Genomic DNA, 21,059 nt, shown 5'->3' on the forward strand with positions numbered 1-21,059 from the left:
CACAGCATAAGACCGTGGCTGGGACTCAGGCCCAGCTCTCCTGACTTTCCAATCTATAGCTACAAGGTAAATTCCGGAAACTCGACCTTCCCATGGTAAGAATCAAGTCCCTTAAGATCTTTCTCTGCAGAGACTACAGAGCAGCTGTGACCTGTCTTTCCGGATAAACACATTGCTGCTAAAGAAAAAAAGAGAGTCCGGAGATGTAGTCAACAGCCTCACAAATCTTGAAATCCTTCTTTGCTGGTTTATAGCTTCTGAGAAGCAAGCAGAGGCAGCCTGTTCTCAGCCCCAAACATAATCATTATAATGGCACTTGCAGTGATTAATCAGCCAGTGGGTATTGTGTGGTGCCTGCAAGATGCAGAGGGCTGGGGGAGTGTCTTGGGGTAGGGGAGAGGGCAAGAGGGGCGATTTGCTCCTGATAAACAGGCTGGGGTGTCCTTTCCTGAGCAGAGGGGCTGGGGGACCACCACGGCACTCTTTGATACGGTCATGGCCTCCCTGGGACTGTAGTGGCCCCGGCTGGGGGAGGAACTCTGGGTCCTGTGGTCCCAGCTGTTGAGCTCCAGATCATGCTGGGAAAACGAAATCGACAAAGAGGAGCAGGTTCTGGGCCTGTCACCCAGATTAACGAGGGGCCTCGCCAGCATGACGTACGTAGCACGAGCGAGAGAACTTGGATGCTCAGCCCAGAGAAAAGATGCAGGGAACATGTCAGCTGTCACAAGAGGAAGGATAACTTGGCTCAGTGTGCCCTACCAAGGGCAGGTGATCCGTGGGGGAGACAAAACCAATCAACAACGAGTAAGATGGAAAGTCTCCATGCCCTGGAAGAAGGGATGAGCTGCTCAGGATGCTGATGGGCTCCAGGTGAGGAAGGGTATACAAACGTAGCCTGCTGACCCCTTGGACAGAGGGCATTGTAGGAGTCTGTAGGAGTCTGTGCACCAGCACTGTGCGTGGCATGTACTAGGTTAACCATACTGAGTTTGAGTCTGAATTAGATGTCCTTTGTGGGTCTACTGGGCTGAGTCCAATGCTAGGGGGCAGTCTGTCTATGGCAGGGTCTTTGTCCTGACTCCTGGCCGCAGGAAGGGCTGTGCTGGGGCTTTTCATGGCTGAGTGTTCTCAGTGCTATCTTCTTTCAGCTCACTGAAACCAAAGACCACCCACATCCACCCTGTGTGCTGCCCCTTGCAAACACCCAGTGTGCACAGGTTGGGGTGGGGACCCGGAGGCCCTAGGACTCCAGCAAGGGACAGGGGCCTTCGGCAGGCTAATTACTGGGAGCTGATTCTATTAAGTAGATAGCTTGCTCTCGGCAAAGCAATTATACCTAAGAGGCCTCTGAGCAGTGTAAAGGGACAGCCGTTTGAGCCAGACGCACGCGTGAGCACCAACATCAAACAGCCTGGAACAGGCCTGGCAGGCTCATCTGAGGCCAGGGCTACTCCCGAAGTGGGCTTCTTAGCCCTTCCTCAGTGACCCAGAGCTGAGGCTGCTGTGTGGTGCAACATGGCTGGAAGGGCCTCAAAGACTTGGGCTAAGACTTGGCTCTGCCACTAAGGAGCAAAATTTCATTGGAGAGAGCCCTTCGCAGACTAGTAAGACACAGTACTACAGGAGATCGCGTCCAAGCTTCCAACTAGCACCTCCGGGCCAGCTGGTTTGGATTCCAGGCCAAGTTCAAGGAAGCTGGCTGGCGACAGAAAAACCTGTGTGAAATCCCCAAACATGGAAATTTGTCTTGGGGGACTGAATTATTCAGTCAATGTTTTAAAAACAAACTGAAATAACGTATTTTTAAAATGTGTGGATGCTCTATTGGCATTTCTTTTTCCTAGAAATTTTAGGTCTTTCTACCCAAAACATTTATGATTTTGCTGACCACAGTTTAGTGGGTTCTGGGCTCAGATTTGTCAGGGAAATTAGATCACAGGAGAGGACAGAGAACCAGGAAAGAGGGTCTTGGAAATGAAGGTGGAACAGACAGAGGGGGGAGATTCTGGCTGTGGTGGTGGGTGTCTGGCCAAACTTGTTCACATGGTGTTTTGCTTCTCCGTGGGAAGAACTTCCTAAAAGGATTTCAGATGCGGGAAGGATAGTGAGGAGGAATTTAAACATCCCAACTGGTACCAAGCACCCCACAGCATGGCAGTGCAGGAGAAGGGACCAGAAGGCGAGGGACTTCTGCAGTGTCAGCTCCCTGAGCTATGACTGACGACGTGAGCCTGCAGTCTCCACAGGGCCTGCCCCACGCAGAGCCAGGGAGGTTCCAGTGAAGCGGTGAGTGCAAAACGAAGATATGACTCCATCCCAGGGTGGGAGCCTTGGTGGCAGCTAATGCCCAGGACCCCTTTCCTGCCCAGCCTGAAACTTCTGTCTGTCCTGATTTTCACTGACTGTGACTTTGGGAACAGGGTGGCCTGCCTGGTGCACACCGTAGGGCCACCTGGCTTCTATCTCCTCTGTCCTTGCTGATCTCTGACAGCTGGTGCCCATGGGATTAGATGAGAGCCTTGGGCTGGCTTCTGAGAGGAGCCCAGGCACTGACTGGCCACCAGTGGCCTTGCTGGGCCCACACGCAAACTTTGGGCTTATGAAGGTGGGGGCAGGTGGCGAGATACAACCTTGACTCAGAACAGGGATGGAGGACAGGCGATATTCTGGCTCTGGCTCAGTGGAGAAGACCCAGACTGGAGCCCTGAGGCAGGCCCGGATTGTTCTGCGCTCACACTGACCATTTACTAAGAGGCAGGCTATAGAGAAAGACATATTTTGTTTTCTGTCTTCTGGGAGTGAGGGAGAGCAGGTGAGGCTGGGAGGGTGCTGGAGGGTCCAGTGCCAGCCAAAAAACCATGCATTGCTATGTGGGGGTGAAGGGAACATGTAAGATGCCCAGCAGCAGTGTCACAGGATGGGATCACGTCTTCGCTAGTCCTGCCTGGCCCCTGGTGCAAGCTCGAGTCCCACGTCCAGCATGGTCTTCCTAGGCCACTTCTCCAGCGTCCTCTCTGCTGCTTTCCTGAGGCCTCTTTGCCTCTGCCTTTCTCTATTCTTTGCACTCCCCACAAATGCACCAGGCTCTTTCTGATCTTTATGCCACACCTACATATACACACACGATGATACCGGGTACATATGTGAAGGTACCTAGTACTCTAGGAATGGTGCTAATTTATAGATAAGGCAACTAAGGCTCCTAATAATGCAGCTTGTCTAAGTTCTTACAGTTAAATAGATCCAGGATTCAGATCAAGATCAGTCTGCCTCCTGCCCGTGTTTCTCCTCTGCACACTTCCTCTCTAGAAAATGACAGGGTGGAGCCAGGCAGCAGCAGGGGAATAAAACAGAAGGTGCTGTCAACACTGGGCTGCACATAGTTAGAGCTTAGAAAAATACTGTCACACGAATGAATGAGTAGCTCAGGGAGAAGGTGGGTGTGGAGCCGGGACTCAGCACCTGGGTTTACTTCAGAGGAACACATGCTTGACTTTGAGTAAAAGATAGAGCAGAGATGGGCAAGGCTCAGTGATTCCAGCTCACCGCGGGGCTGGGAAAGAGGACTGTCGGGGAACAGCTGGGGTCCCATCAAGGTGGAGATGAGGGAGGGGAGGAGAGGCAGAGCTCTCCAAGCCCAGCCCTGGCACCGTGCCCAGCCAGGGGCTTAAGGTCTCCACATCTGTGCACATATTGACGGATGCTCTGGGCCTTTGAGCTGGGTGCCTGAGAAGGGGGGAGGCAGACACCTCTAGGCACCCAGCAATCCAGAGCGGAAAAGACCATTCCACCACTTGGATGAGGATTGGTCCCGGCTTTGGGGAAGATGGGGATGGGATGGGGACTCAGGCTCTGAGCTGCACAGATCCGCAGTGATCCAGAGACAGTGGCATCCAGTAATGCATGGAAACCACAGCGTGTCGGAGAGACAGAGGTCAGCTGGGAGGCAGCGCTCAGGCGGAAGGGCACAGAGCCGTCAGGGAGATGGAAAAAGTGATGTCGTTAAGGAACAATGTGTGCCAAAAGAATGAGCTGTAACTGGCGGGATCCGAAAGCACAGGGGGAAAAGGGCTGCCAGAGGCCCAGGGGTGTTGGTGATGGGCTGACATCGTCCTGGAGGAGGGATGGAGCACGAGCCCCCAGGCTAGAAGGCAGTTAATTACCCCCAGGCTCCATGGTCCTTTTCTGCTCCCTAATACCCTGCCTTGCAACTATTAATAACTGCTTGATGAACTGAGTCACAACAGCCTGCTGACCAGAGAATGCTCCTGTGTTTCTCCAGAGCAGATTGAAGGCTGAAGATCTGGGGTCCCCATCCCTGGCTGGGTCCTGCTCCTTCCCAGCATGTGAGTCGTCTTCTAGTTGAGGCTTGTGGCTGGGGATTGGGACCACTAAACAAGGTAAGGTAAGCCACAGTGCCTTAGGTCAGGACTGGCATGTCATGGCCCTGTGTTCTCTCCGCTCCTCCCTTCACGCCATAGCCCAGAGAGGAAGCCTTTCCCCTTGATCTGGCTGGGAAAAGGGATTTCTGGGGCCTGGGCTGGGTTGGGTGGGCTTGGAAGGCTCGAACTGATCAGAGGGATGCAAGAGACTCAGGGGGCAAACACGTGCCAAAGGAACTATGTGGGTTGCAGGAGACCCCAGCTGGTCTGAAGTCCTTAGAGTTCAGGAAACAAAGGCTCAGTGAATGCAAGGGCCTGCCTGGGCTAATGTGATGCCGGTGCTTAGGCTTGAGTGAGCTCCAGCCCTATCTCCAGGTTTCCCACGAAGTAAAATTCCTGAATAGCGAAGATGCCAGAGACCCTGATAGCAGCTGGGGTCCGAGGTTGGAGCAGACGTCTGTGTCCGCCTCGGGAATCGGAGGGACTGGAACTTGTACTTTTGTTGTCATAATTTCTGGGACCATATTTGGCCCTGTGTAGGGCTCCAGCTCAGCTCCTGCTACCCTGTGGAGAGCAGATTTCTGCAAAGGGGGTTCTCATCTGGGGTACTGGGGTGAGGGAGCTGCTAGGTTGAGAGCCTGAGATTCTAGGCGAGAGAGCTGATCTCCAGTGACTTGACTTGGGGAGACAAGTAGCCACATCAAGCCCTCTGTCCATTTGCTAATGGACTTTCCAGAAATACGTGCTCATGATTGCCCTGAAACTCTATTTCGAGTGCCCATGCGGTGCGTACGTGGTCACAGTGTCATCCCCACACCTCTAAGGTTCCCACAATCAGTAGACGGGGAAGCAGGACACCTGGCTTCTCCCGCCAAACACCCTGAGGCTGTGTGGCTTCCTCCTCTTGGTCCTCTGCACACACCTCCAGGTCCACACAGAGGCTTGACCGTCCCTTGAGCCCCAGGACAGGTCTCCTCAACAGCTTCAACTGTAAATCCTGCTTCCCTCCCAATGTCTTTGCCTCTTTGCTCTTGGATTGGGCCAACCTTATCTAGAGAATAGGAAGGACAGAAGGGGAAGCCTCATGCCTCATACAGATGGGGAAACTGAGGTACAACACTGTGCTGAGGCGCAGTGTGTTCGTGTGCCTAGGTCCAGGCAAGGCGCAAGGTGTTTGTGTGCCTAGGTCCAGCAAGAGGGGCATAGAGCTGTGGGGACAGACAGCAGGCTGAGAAATACTGTTCTGTTTTCTTAAGCTCCCAGCTGGGAGTGGGAACACCAAATCCTCTTTGAATAAAACAGAAAAGGGATTTAAAAAAAATCAAGACACCAACCTTCTGAAACAGGACCCCCCCCCATAGAGATTAACTTCTCTCCTAAGCTTTATTTTTTCATTTCTATAAACATTTTAATTCATGCCGACATCCCAGCCAGTCTGAATTACAGATGGATAGCCCGCTGAATGGCCTGGTCTCTGCCATACGCATAGACATGTGCACAGGTGCCTGTGTTTACTCTCTCTCTTTTTCTCTTTCTCTCTCCTTCTCCCTCCCTCCCCTGGCGCTGCCCACAGAACCAGAGCCATGGAGGAGAAGCCAAGAGCCAGGCTTTAGTTCTAGTTCTGCTGCTGAACGCTGAACCCCAGTGTCCTCATTCGGAGGGTGGGTGGATCAGTTGATGCTAATACCCCTGCCAGCCCACCTTGCGGGGCTGCCCTGCCTGTGTGGATTTTCCACCTCCTCTCACCCCTGGCTTCTCCGTGTCAAGACCTCCCAACAGCCTTCGGCCCGGGACCCGATCGTGGTGTGGCAGGGAAGCCTGTGCGCGGCTCCAGGTGGGGCCAGGGCTGCTTCTGGGCTTCTTTTGGCTCCGCAGTTCCTTCTGCTCTGCAGCGAGGGATCATCACGCACAAAGCCCCATATGCTGCCCAGGGACGCAGTAGGGGCCTCCTCCACCCACTGTTTCCCCTGCTGCCTCTCTGTCTTTCAAATGTACCTCTTTCTTCTTCTACTTTGGTCACTGCAGAAGCCGTGCTGTATTTTCTAGTTCCCTGGTCCACTCAGTCCTATGTCACGTGGATCTAGTCAGAACCCTTAAAATGGTTCTCATTGCTTTCAGGATGAAGGCTGGATGTGCCTCATTGCCTGGACGCTCTGATGGAGCCAGCCATGCCCACCTCCCCAGGCTGGCTTCCAGGCTCACCTGCGTGCCCTGCTCCCTGGCTTTTGGAGCCCCAAGCTCACCATACGTTTACCTTCTTGGCTCCCAAGTAAACTCTACCCACTTTAGGGGTCTCTTTTCCCAGAATCCTCAGTGACACAGAGAGGGTTTGCTCCATCACGTTAGGTTCTGCCCTGATGGTGACACATCGTTTGAACTGAAAGATCCCTTGCACTGTAAGCACAGAACGGCAGTCTCTGCACCAGGCTACTGGCCCTTTGTGGCAAGAACAGTATCGGGTGTCTTTAACGCTGACCCTGCATCTGTTTAATATCTTGTACACCACAGATACTCGTTAAGTAAATGAATGGCTGGTGTGAAATGCTCTCTTTAAATGTAGCTGGAGTGAGACTGAGCACCTTCGACAAAATCGGACATAAAATTCCCTAAAAGAGCATCACCCTCCTGTGAGTGGGGACCAGACCTTTCCTGAAAGTTTTTTTTTTCCCTCCTGACTTTTGAGATTCTAAATCCTCAGATTTCTTTTTAAACCTTCCTCCGACCTGACGACAACATCACCCCAATCAAGCAACAGACTTTAGATGCACATTTTCAGTTCCTCTCGTCCTCATCTGAAAGCACAGTCACTTCCATGGCTTGATTATGTTTTGGTTCTTGAGGTTGCAGCCAGCTGCGGTTATTCTCTGCTCTTGCTGGCATCAGAGAGGAAGGTCGTTGTGGAGAAGCAACTGGCTCAGCGGGGACCAGGAGAGAGATGTCAGGCTCTGTCACTGTTCTGGGCTTGGGGGAGATCTGGGCCTTGCAGCCAGCCATCTGGGTCTGGCTGGAGCAGAGGTTGTTGGAATCCTTAGTTGACTCTCTTTGGTTGAAGTTCCTCAAAGTATGCTTGGAGAACAGGTTTTTTTTTTTTTTTTAGGTGTTTTGCCAAAGAAAGAATTCCGTGTGTGGATACATCTGGGGAATTAGACCCACTCGATTAGCCCTTACTCTCAAGCCGTACAAGCCAACTCACCTAATTTAAATTTAGAAAGGAACTATTCTAAGGGCCCAGAGTAGCTCAGATAATCTCCTGGAGAGTCAAGAAATTAAGGTCAGAAACAAAATAGCCAAGAGCAACACCCAAAGTCACACTGTAAGACTTGTCCCTGGGAGACCCTATGTCTGCACAGATACTTTGACTTGGGCTACCAGCTCTGCCTGCCCTGGAGGCCCCTCTAAAATGACTGCCAAAATATCCTCTGGATACATACTGTCACTGCTGTCACCCCTACCCTTGCCTCTGTGCAGTGGGCTTTGCAGAGAACCTGCCTCTTCATATTGGGTTCAAACCCTGAGTCTGGAGTGAGGTCATGGACCCGTCTCCTTAGCTGCAAGAGAGGCGGGAACAAGAAGATTGTTTTTAGCTTCTTCACTTTACCTCAAGCACAGGAGGGAAGAACAGGTCCCAGGTGAGTGAAAAGAATGATCATGTTATCTACACTGTGGCCCTAGACCCTCTCCCTTGGGAGTTCACAAAGTTCTAGAACAAGGAAGTCTGTCTCAGCACTGTTGATGTTCTGGGGGACACTATCTTGGTGGGCTATCCTGGATGCCATAGGACATTTAGCAGCATGCAGGCCTCTACCCACTGTACCCAATACTGTAGCATTCTGCCAGTTGTGAAAGCTAACAATGTCTAAATTCATTACCAAATGTCCCCAGGGGGACACATTCATCTTTGGTTGAGACTCATCATCTGGAGATCTTCAGGAAAATTTGCAATACATTTCAGGGACCAGTATTGGTTTAACCTACTTCCCCAAACTGATTTGACCATGGGAAGTATTTTTCTCTAACTGAAGCCTCCCTGATTTTGTTTCACAAAATTTATTTTGGGAAACACTGGGCTGGTAACTGGGGACGTGGCTCTAGGAGTTCTGTGGTGTGGTAGGAGACTGCACATGTTTCAGCAGCTCCTGTCATCACTTTCCCCACATTCCTGAACAGTCTGGAATCTCCTGGACGACCAGCTTTGTGAAGACCCAGATTCTAGGGAGTTGGTTATGATTCTGGGAAACATTCCCAGGGTCCAGAGGAGGACCCCATAGAATTTCATTTAGATTGAAGGGACATCCTTTTCCTCTTGAGTGTAAACTTGCCCTGCAGGCAGAGTTAGTACCCTAACAAACAGGAACAGAGCCTTGGGAAAAGCCTCCTGCCATGGCTGTCCACTGTGACCTTCTGCATGATTTGGCAAAGACCTCACAAAACTCAGGCAGATGTCAGCCCAGCTGGTCTCCAATGTGTGGCCCAGCCACCCTGTCAGTCTTCCATACATGCTTACCAGGTTGAGGCCCTTGTTACTGCCCAAGGAATGCTCCTGACATTGGGCCAAGTGCATCTCCCCAGCCCCGAAGTCGTCCCTACCACTGTGATGAGTGGACACAGGCCCCTGATGGGTGGGCCACCCCCGCCAGGCCTTGTCTTTGAGAAGGAGCTGTTAGGATTGCTGCTGCAAACCCGGAAAGATACAAGTGGAGAAGCATGTTTCTACATCCTTAGCTGTCCATTCTGTGACCTGGAAGTCCCCTAAATTGAGGGCTTAGCTCTTCCCTACAGCTTCATTGTTTGACCCCCTTTGTGTGGCTACGGTGTCTGCCACTGACCTTGGCCTTTAACCTTGGGAAACTGACCCAGCGGAAGTAGACCCAGAAAGTTGTGCTTGATCTACTCTGGGCCTATCACCTTGCTCTATGATGGTCAGTTTCATTGGCAGCATAGATTTTTTAAACAGTTCTCCCTTGTGTTTTAGGTAGCGACAAGAGGCTCCTGGGTGGTAGAAAGTAGGGCCCCCCACAGCTTCCCTGAGAACTGAGTGTCCCCATGCCCTGGGCCCCAGGGTGTATCTTCATGGGACAGAGGAGACAACTGGAGTGGAAAAAAAAAAAAGTCCTGAAAATGCCTTGGATCCCAACCAGCCAGAAGATGCGCCAATGGAAAATTCCTGCTGTGTGTCAGAGGCCCACCTGGCCCGGGTGACAGCCAGCCAGACGCACAGGCCCCAAAGCATGTTTAGACAGCACTTTCCTGCCCTGGCCAGAGTTTCCCCTGGCCCTCACCAACGCTTCTCCTGGAAAGTGGGCTGGGCTGCTCATCTGGGTCCAGAAAAGCTGTGTGTGTCTCAGGTTCCAGGTTCTAGGAGAGACACAGTGAGCTTTGATAGGAGGACTGGGCAGGAGGAGGCTTGGGCCCAGCCCCTGTCTGCCTGAGCCTGTCGGTGGGACCCAGAAGTAGCTGCAGCCCCTCTGTGGGTCTTGGACTCCCCATTTGGGTAGCACATGGGTAGACAGGGCCAACCTCACCAGTCTTGACATCCTTCTGGAGAAGATCTATGGGCTCTAAGGGACTCCGCTCCTTCAGGAGAGGTCAGACAGATCCAGAGCCTTCGGTCATCCAGAAATCTTTCTTGCCCCTGGGGACCAGGCCTAATATCACATTGTTAATCCTTGAAATCCTAGGACGTGGGCTAGGAATGTGGCTCGGTGGCAGAGGGCTTGCTAAGCATGCATGAGGCCCTAGGTTCAATCCTCAGCATTGCAAATACAATAAAATTAAACTAAAGGAAGAGAGAAATTCTAGGATGCTCCAGAATCAGAGTCAGCCGTGCTGGGTGTGTGCAGGTTCTGAGAAGCAACTGACACCTTCTGGCCATGTCACAGAGCAGGACATGGCTTCATGGTGCCCTGGGCCCTGCGGCAGGGCCCTTCTGCTATGCTGCTTGAGTATCAGGAGGGGGAGGTTGAGCCTTGAGTGTCCTGATGGCGTGGGATGGGAAGCAGCTTAATCCGAATGGATCTGATCTGAGTGGAAAGATGTTGAAAATTGTCATTTGGTGACTGACTTACTTTCTCAGTGCACAGCTGCGGTCTCATGGCTCAGTTTGCATCCTGGGAAGCAGGATTCCAGCCGCCCCAGGAAGGGTTCTGGTTTCTGGTTTCTGCTGAGCTTAAGCTCAGGGAATGAGGTGGAAGCAAGGGACTGTTTTGCAATGCAGAGTTAGGAGGCTGGGGACAGAAGCCGAGGACACTTCTGTCTGCCTTTGGCTACAGACCCTTTGGCAAAAGGAGGTGGGGCAAGAACCCCAGTTTATGGCACAAAACGCAGCCACGTTGGTTGGACCTACAAAGGAATTGTGGGTGTTGGTCTCTGGCTTTAACACGTGAGACCACTGAGGCCTGATGGGAGGGATACAAAAACTTACATTTCAGGTCCAAGTCCATTTCCCTAAGAGCCCAGGCAGTGCCCCTCAGCCTCAGGGAAAGAAGAGAAGGACATGGCGCTCGCTGGCAACAGACAGGCTTGGTTCTGTCCTGGCCCTGTCTGAACCGGCTGCAAATTGGGCCTGTCTGAAAGTCAGTTTTTATGAATCAAGTGGGCACAATGAAGGGTGCCCTAGAACCGGCTCATTCCAGCTCCGAAAACCACCTGTGTGCGTTGCTTCCCAGCCTGTATTCAGTAGCTCAGAATGGGCCAGGGCAGAACTGTGGTCACCCCAGAGATGGACAAGCCCTGCAAAGCGAACCTCTCCTCCCTGTGGGCTGGCTGCCAAGCACTGACCAGTGAGCACACCCCTCGAAATGGTTCTTTCTTTATAAGACTAAGCGCTGAGTTCTATAAAGCATGGAAAGTTCTTACTGTGATGCCTAGTCTGAGGCAGAGGGTCACGCACCATCACCAAGAATAACGTTTTTAGGTTTCCTGCAACTTTATTATGTTTTAGTCCTGTATTCACTTTGGAAACTAACTTGGGCAAGACTTGTTTTCCTCTGTCGCATGGATGCAGACCGTCAGTCCCAGAGGAGAACTGTGAGACTGAGCATGCAGCAGAGCCGTGGGGAGACAGGGTCTGAGCTTGTGTCCATGTGAGGCTCTGTCTGGGCTCTGGCAGCCTCTCTCCCCCAGAGCAGGTGACCTGTAGTCTGAGAAATTGGAAGATCCTAGTGCCTCAAGTAATAGTAGGGACTTTATGTCAGTGGTGCAAGCCTCTCCTGTTCCAGATGACATGGTGGCCTGGGAAGGTCACTCAAGGTCACAAGTCAATTATGTTGCCAAGATAGACTTTGGGTTGTAGCTCTCTGGGTGCTCCATCAACATCTCTCTCCTCTGGACCGAACTACCACTAGAGCCCTGAACAGGAGTGAGATTGTCCTACCCAGACAATGTGGCTACTGCCAGTGGGAAGGGGAGGGGACTGCTTACGGAAGGTCACCACGTGTCCACCCTAGGAGGACCCAAATATAAATAATGCAAACTTCTCTGTTGCCTCACCAAGCTGTGTAATGCTTTCTTGTAAGTCACCGACATTTTGTCAATCAGGAAACACTGAGACGGTCCTGGGGCGGATCTTTGGACCTCTTTGGGCCTCTGTGGACAAAAGACCTCTGAGACGATGGGCCAAGGCTAGACCCAACTTTATAATCTCTAAGAACTCCTCTCCATGATCCTTCCTTCCCTCCTTTCTGCCCCCAACGTTTCTCTAGAGAATCTCCTTGGTCTACTAGAAGCTACTTTGCTGCAAATTCCAGAAATGCTTTGACATTTCCGTTCTTGGGCGCCGCTTAACCAGTGGTTGAGGGTGTGGGAAAGCTGGGTGACCTCCGGGATCCTGCAGGCGGGGCATTTGCTTATGTACTCATCTGTTGATGGGCATACGGGCTGCTTCCAGGATTTAGCTGTTATGGATTGTGCTGCTGAAAACATTATGTGTGTATCACTGTCGTATCACGTCTTGAACTCTTTGGGGAAGATGCCAGTTTTAATTCTTTGAGAAATCTCCGTACTCATTTCCACAGTGGTTGCACTCATTTACATTCCCACCAGCAGCGCAGGAGGGATCCTGTCTCCCATGGTTACACCAGCATTTGCTATTGTCTGGTCTCCCAATGGTTGTCAATTTCTCCAGAGTAAGGTGAAATTCTAGGGTGGTTTTAATTTGCATCTCTCTAATGATCAGAGACACTAACTATTTTTTTTCATATATTTTTTGGCCATTTGTATTTTTTCCTCTGTGTCTGTTCATTTCTCTGATCTATTTCTTGGTTGAGTCTTTAACGTTAGGTGGCTTGATTTTTATGAGTTCTTTGTATATTCTAGATTAATAGTCCTCTGTCTGAGCAGTGGCTGGCAAAATTTTTTCCCACTCTGTAGGTTTTCTCTTCACCCTGCTGATTGAATCTTTTGCCATATAGAAACTTTTTAGCTGGTACAATAATGCCATATGTTGATTCTTGCTGCTATTTCCTGTGTGATTAAGATTCTGTTTAGAAAATCTTTTCCTCCTCTGATGTCAAGTGTTTACCCATTCTGTTTTCCGGAAGGTTTAATGTTTCTGTCTTAATGTTTAGATCTTTGATCTCTTTTGATTTTAATTTAATATATGATGAGAGATAAAGGTCCAATTTCATTCTTTTACAAATGGATAATCCGTGCCACTTGTTGAATTTTCTCAATGCTATCTTTGCTCCAACATATGCCTGGATCCTTTGTCAAAGATCACATAGTTGAATGTGTCTGGGGAAATTTTTACCTCCTCTCTTCTGTTCCATTGATCCATGTGTCTGTTTTTGTTCCAGTACCATGCCATTTTTATCACTGTTGCCCAAAAAATATTCTGGGGAAGGACGTCTCTCAATTCCCACAATGACCTTGTGAAATACAAATGATCATCCCCATGTTACAGACAAGTCAGGAGTTTTAAAGAAGCTTAATGGCTTGTCCAGGGGGATAAAGACCACCCTGAAACAGCTAGAGCTGTAAATTTTGCTCTGTGACTATAAACCAAGCTTAGGCTTTTAAACCAAACTATGTATTTGCCATTTCTGAAATATCTCAGGATTATTAAAAATTAATTTTTTATTTGAGGAATTTTTTGTACCTTCTCAGTACTGGAGAAGCTCTCTTTTTGCAAAGAAATTAGCCCCCCGCCCCACACCACCACAATCCCACCCTGAAATGACCTTTTGAGCCCCTCTGGTCCCCAGATTTCTGATGGCTCTTTCTCATGTTTCCATTCTCTCTTCCCCGGAATCCTTTAGGCAGCCCACAGTGGGCTGTTGGTCTGGTCCAAAGCTCCAAAAGGTTCTCCATTACTGCTTTAGGCTAGGACTTTATTTTATTCTTTGCTTCCCTAGCACCTAACCTGAGCCAACTGGAAGCCAGCAATACGTCAATGTTTGTTGGGCAAAAGAAAGGGGGGATGAAGAAGGAGAGAAATAGGAGGGAAGAGGAGGAAGGGGGAGACGCGGAAGTGAGGAGGAAGATATTCTGGACCAAGGGAACAGAGGGCCAAACCCCTGTGGACAGGGGCAGCCGTGGTGGAGGGGTGGCCGCTGCAGTCAGGGCGGGACACACAGGTCCTCCCGTGTGGTGGCCTCGGGACATCTCTGACCAGTTGTTCTTTTTGCTCTGGGTCATGTTGTGGGTAGAACTAGGATGTATCCTGGTACCCAGCAGCCAGCTGGTACCTAGCAGGGGCTTGATAAGGGCTGAGTGGATGACAAGTGACAATGGAGTATGAAAAGGAGTCCCGGTGGCCCCTCCCCAGCCTCCCCCCTCTTCTCCCCTGGGTTCAGGCATCACCTGTGTCCTCGAGCATCATTTCTCTTGAGGCTGCTGCTTGAATGAGCTTCTGCAAAAGGACCCGCCATGTCTCTCCGCTCCTGGTTTAACCAATCTGGCTGTTTACACAGTAAACTCAGTCTCCATGGTTCAGCGTAGGAGGCTCTTCCTGAGTGTGGAGTGATAAGAAGATGGATGGGCTGAAGGACCAGATTGCCTGGGCGAGAGGCCCATCTGCATTACTCGCTGGCCATTTGGCCTTGAGAAGCTCACAGAGCCTCTCCTTAACTATGTTGTCTCACTTGTAAAATGGGGAGGATGGCAGTCGTTACGTAACTGGGATGCTGTAAAGATTCAGTCAGTTAGCACTGGGGAGAGTTTTGGGCTCACCCATTACTCATCAAGTGAATGTTTCTCTAGCTGAGTCTGTTACCATTCCTGCACCACCTCTGACACCTCGTGTCACCCCAAGTCCTCTCATGCCTGGACATCTTGGTTCATGCCATGCTTCTTGGAACACACTGTCCCCACCACCGTCACTGACAAAATCATAGTAATCTTCCAAATCCCAGCTCCCTCTGTGTCTGTGAAGGTGTTTCTGATTCTCCCAGGATGCACTGGGGGCTCTCTCCTGGGACCTCTGGATTGGGCACTTAGGCAATACCCTTCCTCTGTTGAAATTGCCCGTTGACAAGTCTGTGTGTGATCAAACTCCAGCCTCTTCCCAAGCTCTTTAGCCAATTCCCAATACAGATGACTCCTGGTGAGGATCCAATATTGTAGAGACATAAATTCTTCTAAAATTAATCTATAAATTCAGCAAAATCCCAATAAAAACTTAACAAGAGTTCTAAAAATATAATTTTATAAGCTAATTCTAAAAGTCATGTGGAACGGGGCAATGGAGAAGGATAGTAAAGCAAATCTTAATACAGTTAGGAAAATGAGAGAAAACAGTCCTACAAATATGCACTGACTACAAAGCGATCAGTACAGGATGATTGTGTAAAAATGGATGATCAGTGGAATACAGTTACAAAAGAACAGGTTTGTGGAATCTATGCTTGGTCCTCTCTGAAACTCATGCTGAAATTTACCACTGTGGCAGTGTTGGGAGGTGGAGCATTTGGGAGGTGATTAGGTCATCAGCAAATATTAACATATCTGGATTAGATATCCAGAGAGGGCTGCTATCACACGAGGCCCATCAGTGTGTTCTTCCTCTTCAGCACATACCTGCTTCCCTTTCTGACTTCTGCCATGGCCTAAAGCAATCTGGGGCCCTCAGTGGCAGCCGAGGTGCTAACATCATGCTCAGGGAGGTCTCAACCTCCAGATAAAACCCTTTTCTTCCCAAATTACAATCTCGGGTATTCTGTTACAGCAACGGAAAACACTCAGTATGCACGCAGTCAGAATTGTGGGGAGTGTGGAAGAGAAAGTGTTTAGGTTGGGCTTTAGAACAACTTCCAAAGTCATAGCACAGGACTGAGCCACTGGAGGAGATGCTGGTGCCTGCACTGCAGTCTGCAAGCCCCCGGAGAAGAGGAGGGAGCCGTGATACTGTTCTGGAATCACAGCACCCCAGTCTGGATCTGTGCTGGTGGAATCGGGGCTGCGCTGCCTTGGTCTCCTCAGAACTCCCAGCCTGATGTGAGCTGTAACCACTTTAATCCTGCAGGAAGCAGACACCACCATGGAGTCAACTGGGCAAGATGTGTGGAAGGATAATGCATGTAAGAGAAATATAAAGAGGAAAGGTATCAAAAAAAAACAAAACAAAACAAAACAAAACAAAACCGGAAGCTTTCCAGTGGTGACAAAGCTCTGATACCTGTGAAAGGCAAAAGAAAATGAAAGAATGTGGGGTAGAAAACAGGAAGAGGGAAGAAATGGCCAGGCACTGCTTTTAACTCTATGCTCAGTCATGGTGCTAAAGGCATCTGAACGGGAAATTACCGTCACATCTAGAATCTTAGCTTCAAGGATGTCTGCTGTACAGGAAGATGTACCAGGTAGACATTGGTAAGAATATTGTTTTATTTATTTGTTTGGTACCTCACACTTGCCAGGCAGGTTCTTATGCCACTGAGCTAAACCCCTGGCCCTCATGTGAATATTGATTGGACAATACGTTGTATCTAACTGCCACAGATCCCTACCTTACATCATATTCAAAATAAATTTCATATGGATTAAATAGTCCCAGGTGAACACAGAAAAACCTTTGCAAGGATTAGAAGAACAGTAAGAAAACTCAGGGACATATTCATATAACCTTAGAGAAAGATAAGGCCTTCTATAAAATGGCACAAAGTCTAGCAAGTATAAAGACATATTTTAAAGTATTTTATTGATTGTAATGTTTTAAGAAGGTAATTAATGTTACCCTGCTCAGTGATGAGCAACTAGATGGTCTCCTCCAAAAATCAGGAATTAAAAAAAAGATTTTGTTTCTCATTGGTCATGTTTTTAGCCATCCTGAAAGCCCTGGCTAATGCAGTAGGACAAGAAAAGGAAATAAAATGTATACAGACCAAGAAAGAGAAAATGACACTCTTCATTTGTAGATAATATGGTTATTTATGTAGCGAATTCTCACAAATCAACAAGAAACAATAAGAAGGAATAAAAAGTAGCAAAGTGCAGGACACAAGGTGAGCATACAAATTCAATTGCTTTTCTGTAAACCAGCAACAATAAAATTTAACACTGAAACCACAACACCATTTAGGAGAGAGAGATTGGAGGTTGGCTTAGGTACAAATCTAACAGCATATGTGTAAGCTCTATATGAAGAAAATCACAGCACTCTGTTGAAGGAAAATCTGTAAACACAATATTCCATGTTGTGGAAGGAAGATTTAATGGTGTCTAGACATCAGTTTTTCCCATCTGATGAACAGATTCTGTAGAACAGCAATCAGAATCCCAGCAAATCATTTTGTGGATTTCAACAAACTGATTGTAAAACCCCCTAAAATAACCAATACAATACTGAAGAACAAGGACAGAGGACTGACCCTGACTCCGGCGATCAACGCAGTATCATACTGATGAAAGAAAAACAGACAAATAAGTTAATGGAATAGAAAAGAGAGCCTGGAAACAGACCCTCACCCACAGTCACGTGACCTCTGACAAAGGACAAAGGTAATTCCAAGTCTGTGAAAAACACTGTTATGAAAAGGAAGAGACAAGTTACAGCCCGAGAGAAAATCTTTTCAAAATACATATAGGATTTAAACATGTATATCTTAAATATATGAATGAGTCTCAAAAGACTGGGGTTGTAGACGGGTCCTAGAGCCCTTGCCTAGCAGCCATGAGGGTCTGAGTTCCACCTCGCTATTAAAATGTCCCGGTACCACTTTAAAAATAGCACAAATATCTGAATAAACAAACAAAAAAAGATACAGAGGTTACAAATAGGTATACAGAAAGTACTTGGCATCGTACGTCACTAGGCAATTGCACACTAAATTAGTGATGGCACTGGTGCACTCTTCAAGGAGCTGAAATTCTAAATGCTGGCAATAGCACATGGTGGCAGGAGATGGGCGTCAGGAGCTGTCACGCACTGTGGAAACGCACGTGGCACTGTAGAAGATGGTTCCTACGAAGTGACATGTTCAGGTGACCCTACACATGGGCTGAGCCCGTGATCTAACAATCGTACTCTTAGGCATTTGTCCAAGTGATCTGAAAGCTTTGCTCATGCAAAAACCCAACACAAATGTCACAGCAGCTTCTTAATTGCTGACAATTGGAAGCAACTAAGATATTCTACCATAAGTGAGTGAATAAACAACCAGGGGGTGTAGGAACAATGGAAATTACACATCAATAGAAGGAAAGATGCCACCAAGCCCCAAGAAATCACGGAAGAAACTCGGGTGTGTGCCAAGTGAAACAGCCTGTCTGGAAAAGGCTACATGCCCATGACTCGCACGATAGGTCAGTGCGGACAGGGAGAAGCTAGAGGAACGTGAGGGTCAGTGCTTTGCGGGGAGTGAAACGGCTGACCAAACGGAGCACAGGGTGTTTTTAGGGTGACAGAGCTATTCTGTAGGATACCTTAATGGCAGATACATATTTGTCAATACCCACATAATCATACAACACAGAAAATGAACCCTAACATAAATCATGGGTTATAATTAATAACAATATATTGATACTGGTTCATTAATGTAACAAATCGATCACAATAATGCAAGATTTTAAAAGTAAGGGAAAATATGTGGGGGCTATGTGGGGGCTACAAGGGACAGATGGAAACTATACTTTTCTGCTGTAAGAGAGAATCTGATACCACTTTAATAACGGCTGTTAAAACAACAGTAATTAACATATTTAGATGTAATTAGAAATGATACTAACAGAGTAACCACTCATTCTGGTTTTCTCAGGACACTTCTAGGTAATATTTGTTACTCTGGAATCCCATCTGGATTACTATTTGCCACTCTCAAAAGTATATTGGGTTGGATGATAAATTACGTGGTCATACTGGAGAAAAAGATATTTGTGCTGTTATATAAAGAAGTCCTATAGAGAAAAAGAAAAAAGGTAAACCAGAAAAAAATAGGCAATGTATATAAATAAGTCTCAGCATTTAGCCTACTTATAACTATGACTAAAGGGAGGTTTTCTGGGGTTTTTTGGTAAGAAATGTATCGTCAGATCAGTTTAAAGAAAACATTCAATCTATGGCTTCTAATTGAGGGGTTTAGACAATTTACATTTAATTTTTCATTCCAGTGCTTGGAGTAGCTAGATTAATGTAGTTCAAAGCAGATTTCAGAGTAAGGAATATTTCTAAAGATAAAGAAGCTCACTTCATAAAGGATCCGATTCAAGAGAACATCGTGATACAAATGTACTGTGGCAGACATACAGACAAACAATGGGAAGACATAGACCAACCTATGATCACAGTCACGGACTGCAAACCTTCATGTTCTTATCTCATAATTTTCTATTCTTGTTAAATGTTTCTATTCTTTTATCTCTTTAAATGCTTGATTAAATGGAAAGCCTTTTTCAGATTTCTTTATCATCTCTAGTTTCTCTGATGCGGTTACCCCATCGGTTGAGCCTGTAGAATGTCTCTTGGCTTTGGACTTGCTGACACGCTGGCCCCCCTTGCCTGTGAGCTCATCTCCAGCGGGAGCTCTTTTCCCAGGAGTGCCGTGCCGGTAAGCCTCCTTACAGGTAATTTCATTACTGCCTCCTCCCACTCTTTTTTTAGGTTGGTCTCTTCGGACTCTCCACAGTTTCAGCCCCATTTTTCATACCTAGCAGATTTTTCTTCTTTCTGAGCTTGGCTATATTTTAAAATTAAATTTTAAAAAGTTACATAACATTGTGCTATTTGGAACCAGTTTGGGAAAGTCCCATAGCTGATTTGATTTTGGTTTTGATTAGATGTCTTAATAGATCTCCCCAGACAAAATATTGAAGCCAGTCTTCCCTGACCTCTCTGAGTGTTGTCTTTTGTCCCGAAATTATAAAATTATAAGTTTTTTTTTAACTGAGAAAAATTACATTTCAGGACTGCAAGTCGGTGTCTGGGTTTTTGAGGAGGCTAAACTTGCTTTGGGGAAGATGGTCTTGTGCTTCAGAAGGCACCGCTCGAGCTGACCCCTGAGCTCTGTTAACACAAAGCCAGGACCTGCCTATCTGTCTTGGTGAGTATGAAAGCACTCTGGGATCCTAAGAGAGATTACTGACTCATGAGATGTTAATACCCCTTAGTAATATACATGTAGTGAATTGGTTGAATTATGTCTCCGAGGGTTGTTTTATTTAGAACTCTACCATCTCCTAATTTGGAATCGGACTATCCTATGCCTGAAATTGGTGTGTTCTCACAAAGTTGTGTGTATTACTCTGGGATCAGTTGTTTGCATACGATAAGGAGCTGGGTGGGGGCAGAAGCCCTCCCGTCCTTATTTTAGGGGGAAGCTGCCTGGCACAGCCCAAGCAGGACTGGGACCTGGTGTCCCACAGGAGATGCTGTATTAATTGCCAACTTTGGGGAAATGTTCTGTAGGTATCGTTTGATATCCCCACGATCAGCAATGCGAGGAAGAGGCTAGTCGTGGGGCAGGACGAGAGAGTTAAGATGAAAACATGACTTCTTGGGGATGGGGTAACTTGGGGTCATTGAGACCTGGATTGCAAACAGAGGCGGTGGGCGTGGCTTGGCAGCGGGAGAAGCTTCATCCTGAGGTGTGCAGGGCCTGAGAAAACTTGGAAGTCAGCCCCGGGTCCACGCTCTCAGCAGAGCCACTGCTTAGAACGGTGAGAAGATGCATCTGGTGGGTGCTTCTGTTTTCCCCGAGGTTTCTTTTGAGTCTGGCTGCGGTGCAGAGAACTCTGAAGAGCGCTGGCCCGTGCTGTGTGCTTGGCAGGAGGGAGAGAGGCCTGGAGGCTCCGGGTACAAAGGGGCTGGGCAGGGAACTGGGCACAGCGGTGGTGGGTGGAGCTTCAGCAGGAAGCTGGCTGGCAGATGCCAGGCTTTGCAGGCCATCGTGACTGGGCCTTGCTGTGGGAGCTGCTGAAGGACAGTTAGAAAGACGGTGGTTTACCATACTGTCCCCACCACGGAACTGGAGGTGGAACCCAGAGCCTCACGTGTAGTAAGCAGGTGAGCTAAACTGCCTGCCTGGAAGCTAAACTGCTGAAGGGCATTTAAAAAGATGGGCGGTAGCCACGTGTGGTGACACACACCTACTATCCCCGTTGTTGGGGATGTTGAGCCAGGAGGACCCCAAGTTTGAATCAAGCCTGGGCAACTTAGTTACTTAGCAAGACTACATCTCAAAATACACAATTTGTAAAAAGAGGGTGTTCCGGGGATGTAGCTCGTGTGAAGGCCTTGGGTCCAAT

At 48.3% G+C, this 21,059-nt stretch overlaps 2 long non-coding RNA genes across 5 annotated transcripts in view; both read left to right on the forward strand.

The window, feature by feature from the left end:
* Positions 1–21,059, forward strand: part of LOC106028370 (uncharacterized) — a 35,969-nt gene that overhangs the window by 5,618 nt on the left and 9,292 nt on the right. For 3 of the 4 annotated variants that reach the window (XR_010041250.1, XR_010041254.1, XR_010041252.1), the window contains exon 1: positions 20,619–20,817. This is a non-coding gene — a long non-coding RNA (uncharacterized LOC106028370). Of the gene's footprint in view, positions 1–19,231; positions 19,364–19,719; positions 19,856–20,618; positions 20,818–21,059 lie in introns of those variants that run through there. The other variant, XR_010041253.1, reaches the window with a different exon arrangement.
* Positions 407–19,211, forward strand: LOC134471675 (uncharacterized). The gene is made up of 4 exons (XR_010041255.1): positions 407–873; positions 2,073–2,289; positions 4,286–4,403; positions 7,483–19,211. It is a non-coding gene; the product is annotated as an uncharacterized LOC134471675 (long non-coding RNA).

Source organism: Cavia porcellus, unplaced genomic scaffold (genome assembly GCF_034190915.1).
Source record: "Cavia porcellus strain 051 isolate PalLab524CR breed Dunkin Hartley unplaced genomic scaffold, mCavPor4.1 scaffold_1, whole genome shotgun sequence".
NCBI lineage: Eukaryota > Metazoa > Chordata > Mammalia > Rodentia > Caviidae > Cavia > Cavia porcellus.